Raw genomic sequence first — 12,093 nt, 5'->3', positions numbered from 1 at the left:
TCCATCCTAAAGGAGATCAATCCTGGGTGTTCATTGGAAGGACTGATGTTGAAGCTGAAACTCCAATACTTTGGCCACCTCATGCGAAGAGTTGACTCATTGGAAAAGACCGTAATGCTGGGTAGGATTGGGGGCAGGAGGAGAAGGGGATGACAGAGGATGAGATAGTTGGATGGCATCACCGACTCGATGGACATGGGTTTGGGTAGACTCCGGGAGTTGGCGATGGACAGAGAGGCCTGGCGTGCTGCGATTCATGGGGTCGCAAAGAGTCGGACACGACTGAGCGACTGAATTGAACTGAACTGAACTGAACCCACACACAGCCATTATTATGAAACACTTTACTGAAAACATAAAACAACACATCATAAATGTCTACATTTTTGTGCCATGAGGATACCATATCTTTGTGACATCTTGTTTGCTGGAATATTTAGGTGAGTTACAAACGTACCAGCACATTGTCCTATGTTAACAGAGCTTCTAAGAATACACGTTTATACATGGCTCAAGAGCAAGGATATTTTACCATAAACTCCTCCTTCACCTCATTTAGCCTAGCAACTTCCTAATATATGCTGAAAACAGGCAAGTCAAATGATACCCTAGTGCTGTCAACTAAATTGAAGAAGAGTTTAAAATGAAACTGATCTCTTCTACCCTGTGAAATTTAGACCTTAGGTATTTTTCTCATTTCCAGGCACCAGGATTCCAGAGCTCTTTCTAGAACGTTAGGGACACATTATCAAGTTTACAAAAATAAGAAACACTTTTTTTCATATAGGAGAATATATAGTTTCAGTTTTAATCTCAAGTACACAGTCAATAAAATCATATGCTAACTACATTTTAAGAATAATTCTAAGGAATGGATCAAATGGTCTCTACCTTTGTTTTTGTGGCATATTTCATGGTAGAAATGTGTTATCTTAGCCCCTGACTCTGCCCATGTTACTTTACTTAGCACCCCCATTTCTGGGAAAGTCCAGCCAGCTCTACTTGTGTGGCATGGGAGAAACGAACATTCTTAAGTAGAATGAATTATGCAACTGAACGGATCAGTGATAACTGTGGTTTAAACTAAATTGAAGAGCAGCCAAAAATTAAACTGACCAAATTTAGTTCCATCTCAGCCTTACTTGAACTTATTTAAGATGTCCATGACTGTTTAACTTTCTGCCTTATAGAATAAAAATTAAAATTTTCTCTACTAGCACAGGGAACTATATTTAATATCCTGTGATAAGCCAGAATAGAAAAGAATACAGAAAAGATATAGGCGTGTGTGTGTGTATGTGTATCTGAGTCACTTTCCTATACAGCAGAAATTACCACAACATTGTAAACCAACTGTAATTCAACAAAATTTTTTTAAAAATTCTATAGTAATAAGCTAATAAGCAGGGAAGACCCAGAAAAACCAAAACACTCTCCTAGATAGAATTCAATGAATTATTGTTTACTGCAATGACTCTTCCTTCTAACTAGATTTTGATGCAGATTTGACATTTAAGGTCTGAAAGGTGCTCTAGGGTTTATATAAACATTAGCCCCAGACTCTGCCCATGTTACTTTACTTAGCACCACCATTTCTGGGAAAGTCCAGCCAGCTCTACTTGTATGTTATCATGGAGGCAAAAATTTGCAAAATTATACTCAAGTTCATCACAACAGAATACAAACACACAAAAAAACATCTGGAAAAGAAGATAAAAAAGAAAGCATGGGTGGTCATTTTCCTAATCTATACTCTCCCTAATAAATCAGAGTTTGCTTCTATACAAAAATAATACATCATCTCTCACATCTTGAAAGTTGCTAGAACTATTTCGTGGAAAAGTGACCTAATGCCGAAACCATCTCAATCAATCCTAGAGCTTCCTGAAAACACCCAGTGAATGACACCTGTTTGGAAAACATTCATTTGCTCCCTTGTATCACGCTGGCTACTTCTCGGCTTCCTATCCAATCTTTGGTGTAGCTTGTAGATGACCACAGTCCTCAACTGTTTTTCTGCACATTTTACCATTGTTCGCTTATTTGTTTCTTTTGAATCTGATTTCTGCTATTATCTTTTGGATCTTTGGTTGAAATTCTTAGAAAAATCCTCCTGGAAAGCTGTTTGTTCTTTTCACTCTCTTATTTGTGCCTTGGAGAGCAATACCAATAAGAGACTAAGAACGAAACCAGAACAAATCATTTTATCTTTGGGTTGTGTGGCTACAATCAAAACCTCATTTGCGATACATAATCATGCAATATTTTACTTTCCCTTGTCAAAGTCGGAACGTTCTCAAAACATTTGCACTGTCTGGCTTCATTCATTAGTGGTGGTAATAGCAGAGTAGGGTAGAATTGAAAAGGGGTTGAGGAAATTGAAACTCTTATCCCTCTCAAAAAAGTGAATTGTTTTGGAAGCAACAAATGAATTCAGTCAAAATATGTAAATCTAGTGGGCCTTAAAATAATCTGCATTTTTTTTCAAAAAAGAGAGAGAAAACTGATAACCACCCATAAGAAATAACTGCCTGGGGACTTCCCTGGTGGTCCAGTGGCTAAGACTCCATGCTCCCAATGCAGTGGGTCCAGGTTCAATCCCTGGTCAGGGAACCAGATCCTGAATGCCACAATTAAGACCTGGAGTAGTCAAATACATTTTTTTAAAAGAAATAACTACCTAGCTCTCTCTAGACATAGCCAATCCTTCCTAGATATAATATGCCCCACTTGGTGAATTACATTTGCAGAAAATGCTGATGTAATAACTATTTCACAGTTTTTTTCTAATTTTCCACACAGTGCTGGAAAATTCACATGATTTCATCTACTTGTGCTGTTGGGTCATTTTTGTGTGCGTGTGCCTGTGTGCATGTGTGTGTCCTTTGAAAGTGTTAGTTGCTCAGTCGTGTCTGACCCTTGATGAGTCCATAGACTATAGCCCATGAGGCTCGTCTGTCCGTGGTATTTCTTAGGCAAGAATATTGGAGTGGGCAGCCATTTCTTTCTTCAGGGATCTTCCCAACCCAGGGATTGAACCCAGGTCTTCTGCATTACTGGCAGATTCTTTACCGCATGAGGGATCAAATGGCTGCCTTGATCCCACATGTATGCAGAAGCCATGGGGAAAGTACTTCTTCCTAGGGGAATATATTGCATTTTAAAAACTGCACAAATGAAAACAACATAAAACTTCTGGTAAGCTCACTGAATGTGTGTTTGTATTCCTGGACACCCACGAGCCCCTGTGCACATGGATATGAATTAACTGCCCTTTTCAGACAACAGTAACTGCTGGCTCTTTTGTAAAGAGGATGATGTGTCTTCCATTTTGGACACACATGGAAAATGTTCTTAAATTGCTTTCTATTTCTATCGTTAAATGTGGGAATATACCTAAAAACCACAGCAAAACTATTCTTCATGTGTGGTCTGAAACATTTATCCCCTTTTTCCTATAGAAGTAAGGAAATTCTATATTTAGTCTTTTGTGGTAGAAGGTAATAAATGACTTTGAAATCTGAAAACTACTGGAAGGTTTATTCTATTAATAAACTAATAATCTTGGTGTTTAAGTTGTGCCTGCTTAGGAACTTTTTAATTAGCAATTTTGTCTTTGTACGTTTAAGAAAGCTAAAGCTAGATGCATATTAACATATTATTCTATACCTCACCATTTATGAAACTGGACTTGAAAGTTCAAGACTTTTCTTTTTATTGGAAGGAAAATAAAGTCCTTCCTCTGACAAAATATACTTTTTTATTAGAGAATAAAGCATGAGAATAATGGAGGAAACTTAAAAAGGAAGCTCAAGAGATTATAAATAAATATTGAGTGAAAGATACTTAGTGAATATTCCAGTCACACAAACTGCCATCCTGAGATTTATCAAAAATTGTATGGCTACTCAGGATCGAATATTGGTCCCTACTGGCTGGGCTTCCTCACTAACTCTTAGCCTCCTCCCTTGGCTCTCATGATAAATGCTTGATGCTCTGGACATATCAAACTAAACAAGCTCTTCTGTCCAACAAGAGAGGCTCCCATTGTCTTAAAGTCCAAAGAGAATCAAATTGCTTTAGGCTCTTTTGTGTGGAACATCAACACTTTAAAGCTTTTAAATCCACTGTCCTTTCCTCTGTGCTGACATATCATCTACTGTGTAACTTTTACTAAAATGGACCTTTTGTCTATTTTGGAAATCACTAGGTAGATCATTTCCCCTCTGATGATTTCTCCAAAGCTTGTATACAACTTCTCTTGTTCATTCTGTACCTAAGACCATAGTTTATGGTCCCAAAGGGTACTGAAGCAGGTAGCAACCCCAAGGTATTGGATGCTTGGCAAACTGACCAATGGACTTGTTCTTGTCCATCAACCAGTGGCCCCAGGCTGAGAGAATGCCTTCCCTTCAAATTTTTCTCAAGGAACAGACTTAAGTATTCTCTAACAAGAGATAAAATAACTCAGATATGCATGCAGTGGTTCAATATGATTGATGGGCCAAGTCCACTGGGTTTATACTAGAGTGGGTAGCCTATGCCTTCTCCAGGGGATCTTCCCAACTCAGGAATAGAACGGGGATCTCCTACATTGCAGGTGGAATCTTTACCAACTGAGCTATGAGGGAAGCTTCACCACCATAGTGTTGTCTTTTCCATTATCTGCTCAGGAGCAGACCCTTCTCTGGAGTGGCGGGGGGCTGGGCGGGGTGCTGTAGAGTAGGGAACGGAAGGCAGCTAAGTGAGCAAATAGCTTTCCCTTTGGGGCCTGGGGACATGAGAAAGTTTGGGAATACCCATATGAGAATCATACTTTACTAAGTATAAACCAAGTATAGACTGTCTACATGTATACATTTTTATATAATAAAGCCAAGTTAAAGTTGAAAGCTTTATTTAGATACTAAAAAGCAATAAAACTCAAATTTACCACATCGATTTAATGTGAACATTAAACTTATTTTGTTGAATCTTAGTTGACATATCACATCTGCTATCTTAGTATGTGACAGCTTTGAGTTTGTGAGATGTATATATATATACACACATATACATATATGTACGTAGAGTATGCTCAGTCATATCCAACTCTTTGCAACCCTGTGGACTGTAGAATACCAGGCTCCTCTATATGTGGGATTTTCCAGGCAAGAATACTGGAGTGGGGTGCTATTTCCTCCTCTAGGGAATCTTCCCAACCCAGGGACTGAACCCTAGTCCCTTGCATTTCCTGCACACTGGCAGGCAGATTCTTTACCAGAAGCGCCACTTGGAAAGCCCCCCCCCCCACATATATAAAATTAACCATGCTAGGAGGAAAAAGAAAGAGTAATAGGTTGATGACCAGGTCCAAATTGATATAACCTACCCTTCTGGTTTTATGAATGTTATCAGCATTGACAAGACCAGAGAGAATTTCTATCTGATCCATGCCACCAAAAGTCTCTGCTATTCATTGTATTGTGTCTGAGAAGCCACATACAAGTTGTGCAGAGTGGGCACTAAAAGAATCCCTCATCGTACGATCCATGATGCTTACACCAGCAGCTATCCGGATCCTTTCATCAAAGTAAATGACAGACACCATTCAGATTAATGCAGAGACCGGTAAGATCACCAGTTTCATCCAGTTCAACACAGGTAACCTGAGTTTGGTGATTGGTGGTGCTGACCTGGGAATAACTGATATGATCACCAACAGAGAGACATCCTGGCTCTTGAGATGTGGTTGATGTGAAAGATGTCAATGGCAGCAGTTCTGCTAACCTGGCTTCCCAACATTTTTGGTCTTGGCAAATACAACAAATTATGGATCTCTCTTAACCAAGGGAAAGATGGCCACCTCATCATTGCTGTAGACAGGAGACTGGTGGCTGCTGACAGGGATGGAAAACTCCTTGTGGCTAAGTAGAGATATTACAGCACAAAAAACAAATTCAGAAACCCTTGAGAAAAGTGGTATCTTGCCATTGGTGTGGATTCAAATTCACCCTCCTTGAATTTACGTAAACTTTTGTGATGAAAGCTTCCACCAAGCACTTTCAACAAAGACTTTAAATTCTCAAACTACCAGCCTTTTCTTCAACTAATATTAGATCTGTGACTTTGATGCTAATCTTCTAGCCAGATACAGGAAACCTGACTTTCAGCCACAATCCTTGTTTGTCTTTGGCAGAAGAATTGTTGATTTCTTAGGTCCAGCCCTTTTTCCAGGCTAAGTTATTCTTTGTTGCTCAGAATCATACCTTCTGTCAAATGATTCTTTCCATATTCCACAAATATTCCTGGTTTTCTCATCATTCCACAATAGGAAAGAAACTTTGCATTTTATTACAAGTTGATCACTAAAGTGATGTTGCCTATAAGCTTAAATTATAGATAATGACCCATCTCTGGAAACCATTCCTCCCAGGTAGTGACTGTTAAGCTAAAATACTTTTGTTGAGCTCACAGGAAACATCGTTACTAGGTCCACCTATGAATGACTACAGCAAGGAATAAATTAACACATCTCCTCTGGAGGCTGACTGGAACCAGGAAATGTCTGACCTTACTTCCTCCTCTTTTAATATAAAAGAAATCTGAACTCTAATACAGGGAAGATGGTTCTTTGGGACACTAGTCCACCGCTTTCTCAGTCTTCTGTCTTTACAGATACAGTTGCTGTTTCTTGCTCCAACAACTTGTCATTCAATTCATTGGCCTGTTGTACAGCAAGCAGGACCAGCTTGGACTCTGTAACAGTTTGTAATCACATTTAATTTCATTTCTGTTGTAGTCAGGTACTTTTTTATTTTTATTTTTTACAATTTTTTACATATTACTTACTACTATATTAATATAGTTTCTTAATATATTACCTGTATTTCTTATTATAGCATTTTTAGTATTTTTACATTATATCCAAACCAGGGGGGAGAAAAACAAAAGTCTGGAACATTTAAGCTCTCCTTTTCTTCGTCCTTTTCCACATCTTTTACCAAAATGTCTATCTTCTCCTCAAATGTCACCTCCCTCCTTTAGAAATCTTCAAAGACCTTATTGAGGTGAGAGCATTCACGGGCCACAAGAATTATACCCCAGAGCTGTTTTACCCCTAGTTTCTTCCTGAACCATGTACTCTTCTTAGCTACCACCCCCAAATTACAGTCAGTTCATCTTGTATCTTGTGCCTGTATGCAGAAGCCTCATAATGAGGAAGGCAGAATCACAATTCAAAAAGAGCTTGGATCCCTAACATTTCAAAATGGCCTTTTCAGCCTTGGTTTGCTTATTCCCAGATTATAAAAGGAGAGAGAAAAGAATTATAATACACAAGCGTCACTAAGTTTAACAAAGCTATATTAGTCACTATTTTTTGGCCCTTTGTTATAGCATCTGGAACCTATATCATAATCAATACACAAATGGAATGGGGTCTTGAAATAGAATAAAAAGGAAATTGCATCCATTTATGGAAAATAGAGCTATGATTCTTGGACTTCTTAACTTGTGGCCCAAGATTCATATCTGCTACATGTAATTTAAAATTCTGGTAATTTCTAACATGGAAAAAAGCAAGATACTGCAATAAAGGATATCAAAGGGTAGACATTTTCCTTAGATATTGCTATCAGAGAAAATCTTTCTGAAGAAGGGATGTTTAAACAGTGATTTAAAAGGTAGGAAGGAACTGGCTATGTGAGGAGCAAAGAGAAAAAATCTTCAAAGAAGGTAATCTGCATGGGTGAAGATCTTGGAAGAGATAAACATTTAGATTGCTAAGGAAACTGAAAGAATTCCAGATGACTAGACTTTGTAGGGAGTTGGAAAGTGAGATGAGGTTGGTGAGCTAGGCAAGGGCCAGAACATGCAGGATCTTGCAGGTCAAGATTAGGAGCTGAAATTTATTTTTGGTGCAATGGTTAAACTACCAAAGGGTTCTAAATAAGAGAGTGATATGGTTTAAGTTTTTTCCTAAAAAGATGAGTTTGGTTGCTGCGTAGTGAGTGGATTGAAGAGAAGAAAAATGTTAGAATGGAAGCAGCAGGAGCAGTTATAGAATCCTGATGAGAAATAAAAAGAACTTTATGTAAGATCATGGAGGTGATATAGAACAGTGGAGTGAAATGGGCAGATCTGATGTGTTTTGAGATACACTTCCAGAAGTTCGGTAAGACTTGCTGAAGCTCTGGATTTGGGGAATAAAGAAGAAAGAAAACAAGAGTTCCATTTGAATATATTAAGGATGAGATGATTATCAGCTGTTTTTATGAGTCAACTTGGGCTTCTGTAGAAAACAACCTCCCCCAATCTGTGGCTTATCAAAATGAAAGTTTATTTCTCACTCATGCAACAGACCACCATGGGTCTTCCAGGCCACATAGGTCTTCTGGGAAATTCTTCCTAGGTGGTAGCTTGGGGATCTTTTCATCTTGTGACACTGCCTTTCTCTAGGTCTTTAGGGTGTTATCCATTCAGCCTGCTAGTGAATACAGTAGGGCAAGCAGGGAGATATGTCTAAGAGAAATATACATACAGGCCTTTTCAAGCAATGGCATCATATCTACTATATTGTATTGACCAACATCAATCACACAGCTTAATGTAATTGCAAGAGATGCTGCAAAATGTAATCTAGCCATGTGCCCAGGAGGAAGGGAAACAGGTAGAACAGCCTTGACATAATATTCAGTGGGGATGTCAAATGATGTCTGGGATATAAAGTCTGGAGCTGTTTTCTCTACTGAATTAGGAGGAAGGGACAAACAAATGTCATCAAGTCCCATGTCTAATGATCTAACTTAGGCATTTCAGAGGCACAGATGAACACCTCTTTCTTACTACCCATAATGGCTGTGTAAAGTAATTGAAAAAAGAAGATATAAACCTCTGAAAAAGTTGTCAGTGTAAACAATGGAAGATTGTCAGAGAGCAGCAAATATTACTAAATAAAAGATGTAGACAAGGTCTATCACATAGTCAGGGAAGGGAAATTTATCACAGGCTAGAGTGATGTAGGGAATTTTCCTAAGTGAGGAAGAATTTGATCATGAGGAATATTAAGAATTTAAAATAATTGAATTTTTGTAATAATTGGCATTCTTTTTGAAACAATAGATTGAAATAAGTCAAATAACTAGCAATCAGCTACTAAATAACTTTATTCAAAATTATGTTTATATGCCTTCATGTAATTTTTCTCTTTCCAAACAGGCCTTAACTGCTCAACCAAACATGGGCTCATCGATATCCTCAGTTTGAACCTATGACTAACGGTCCTCGATCTCAGTCCCCTGATCTACACAGTGGGATGAGATCTCAGGGCTCCCAGGGCATCCAGGTTAGGTTGCTAAGGAGAGTTTCTACATTGACATGATTGCGTGAGACTCAGGAGAGAGCCTGAGCAACTAGCAGCTGAAACAGAGTCAAGGAAGTAGAAGCAGGGGATGGTTTGTCTTTTCAGAGGCAGACGACTTTTTTCAGTTGCTCTATTTCTAATTGCTTACAATTAGGGTCAGACTCTCAGATCAAGCAGTCAAGCTTAGAAGATGGAGCCAGGTCTGAAAACAATCACCATGATTCACCTCTTGGAAACTGCTCTTGGCTACATGTGAAATAGATGGATGATGACGGCAATAACGCTAATAATAATAATAATTTGCATTTACTTAGTCGCTTCAATGCTACATTTTCAAAGATGTTATAAACATTAATTAATTAAGCCCTACCACAGCCCCTAGGGTAGCTATTACCTGTATTGTGCAAATAATTAACTAAAGCAAAGAAAGGTTAAGTGGGCAGCCTGAAGTTATATAGAAATCAAAGCTAGGGAAACAGAGACGGATTTCTAGCAGCAAAGATGGCTCTTGGCTGTTGTTTCCTTGGGAAAGGAAGTAAACAGTTTGTAGAGCACATTACAGGGGGAAAAGAGCTGAGATCTGAGGTTCAGGGGTATCCATGATGGCTCTGTCAGAATTTTTCAGAAAGTCAGTAATCTAATACTGATGTGGACTTGAAGCACTGATGCTCCTGAACCTTGCCAGGATTGCCTTTCCGGGGCGTAGGTGTCTACAGGCACCTCACCGCGATGATCTGATTACACGCCTGGCTTTACCAGAATGCAGGAGAATTATATGTGGCAATGAAGATATTTACTTTGATTCCACAACATGTAACACAGCGCCTGGCATATCATGCATATGATGTAATAAACATGTTTTGAGTAAATAAATGTTTATATGAAAATTATTTTTGCAAACTTAGCCCGAGGTACATAAAAAACACTGTAAAGTAAAATTCCAAAAAACAATAAAATTACTGACTGAATTGAAAGGAAAGGAACCCTAATGTAGAAACCTATGGCCTTAATACTGATAGCAAACCCTGAGCTTGAAAGACATGCCTGAATTTGCTCTAACAGTTGACCCTCTGTCATCTTCAGTTGGCTTCCCTGGTGGCTCAGCTGGTAAAGAATCCACCTGCAACGCAGGAGACTTGGGTTTGATCCCTGGGTTGGGAAGATCCCCTGGAGAAGGGAACGGCTGGCTACCCACTCCAGTATTCTGGCCTGGAGAATTCCATGACTGTATGGTCCATGGAGTCGCAAGGGGTCAGACAGGACTGAGAGACATTCACTTTCATCTTCAGTTGGGTTTCCCTCATAGCTCAGTAGGTAAGAACCTGCTTGCAACGCAGGAGACCTCAGTTCGATCCCTGGGTGGGGAAGATCCCTGGAGAAGAAAATGGCAACCCACTCCAGTGTTCTTGCCTGGAGAATCCCATGGACAGGGGAGCCTGGCAGGCTACAGTCCATGAGGTCACAAGATTCAAACAAGACTTAGCAACTAAACCATCACCACCATCTTCAGTTTATTTATCTGCAAAAAGTAGCAATACTATCAGCCTCAGAGAATTGCAACAAGGGTCAAATGACATAGTATATGAATATCTCCAATCTCTAGACCACTCTAAGTCCACAATAAATATTCATGTTCTTTCCTCCTTTCAATAAATAGAAGTAAGGTTAAGTCCCCTACATACAAACATTCAAGCTGCAGACTTTCAAAGATGCGAACGTATGTCTGCATGTCCAACCACATAAGTTAGTTCACATGCCTGGTCCTTTGCGTGCATCCTCTAAAAGTAGTTGTGCTTTTGTAAGCTTTACTGTACAGTACTGTACAGGGTACCGTAGCACATTATTTCCAGCCCAGGATGTCTGGAAGCGAGTGTAAAAGCAGCAGTGATGTAGCTGGTAGAGTGTAGCCAACTGTTAGTTGGGTACCTAGGCTAACTTTGTGGACTTACAAACAAATTGGACTTACAAACGTGCTCTCATAATGGAACTTGTTTGTTTGTAGGGATTGTTATTGTTGTTCAGCCTCTAAGTCATGTCTGACCCTTTGCGACCCCATGGATTACAGCATGCCAGGCCTTCTTATCCCTCATTATCTCCCAGAGTTTGCCAGGGAGGATTACTGTAGGGGGCTTACTGTGTTACTAAACCTTCACACTTGTAAACATTAAGTAATTTTCTTGCCTCTAGGTAGAAAAAAACTATTTTCACAGGGAAAACCCTTTATCAGCAGGGCAATAAGAAGGATATACTAAAATATTTCACTCCTCAATGCTATATGAGAAAGTAAAGACTGAAGCACAACAGGAATTCTATTTAAGTGGCACACTATGAGGATCATCTGTGTAAATGAGAAATTTGGGAATTAGCTAATTTGCCTGATACTGTCCCAAATTAATTTCAGGACCTCACCTATCTAGTATGTGTGTTCGTGTGTGCTCAGTCACTTCAGTCACGTTCTTCTCTTTGCGAACCTAAGGACCACACCACACCAGGCTCCTCTGTCCATGGGATTCTCCAGGCAAGAATACTGGAGTGGGTTGCCATGCCCTCGTCCAGGGGAACTTTCCAACCCAGGGATTGAACCCGCGTCTCCTGCATTGCAGGATGGTTTAAGCCCCACACCTATCTAGCATAAATAGTGATTATCTATGCTAACTCAATTAAATGCAAGATTACAAAATCAATTTCTTCGAATCCTGTAGAGTCAATGTTTTAGGACTTGACAACAAAGTAAAAAGAAATGCATTGGA

At 39.3% G+C, this 12,093-nt stretch overlaps 1 protein-coding gene, 1 long non-coding RNA gene and 1 pseudogene across 4 annotated transcripts in view; 2 read left to right on the top strand and 1 right to left on the bottom strand.

Moving 5' to 3' along the window:
- Positions 1 to 12,093, bottom strand: part of LOC145507793 (uncharacterized) — a 97,108-nt gene that overhangs the window by 59,833 nt on the left and 25,182 nt on the right. The gene's annotated exons all lie outside the window — the stretch shown is intronic.
- On the top strand, positions 4,179 to 5,914 carry LOC145507473 (small ribosomal subunit protein eS4-like; annotated as a pseudogene).
- Positions 6,658 to 10,216, top strand: LOC145507797 (uncharacterized). The gene is made up of 2 exons (XR_014055132.1): positions 6,658 to 6,785; positions 9,199 to 10,216. It is a non-coding gene; the product is annotated as an uncharacterized LOC145507797 (long non-coding RNA).

Source organism: Giraffa tippelskirchi, chromosome 5 (assembly GCF_054371585.1).
Source record: "Giraffa tippelskirchi isolate mGirTip1 chromosome 5, T2T-mGirTip1v1.2.pri, whole genome shotgun sequence".
Taxonomy (NCBI): domain Eukaryota; kingdom Metazoa; phylum Chordata; class Mammalia; order Artiodactyla; family Giraffidae; genus Giraffa; species Giraffa tippelskirchi.
Note: the sequence above shows the minus strand (reverse complement) of the source record. Positions and strands in the feature narration are given on the sequence as shown.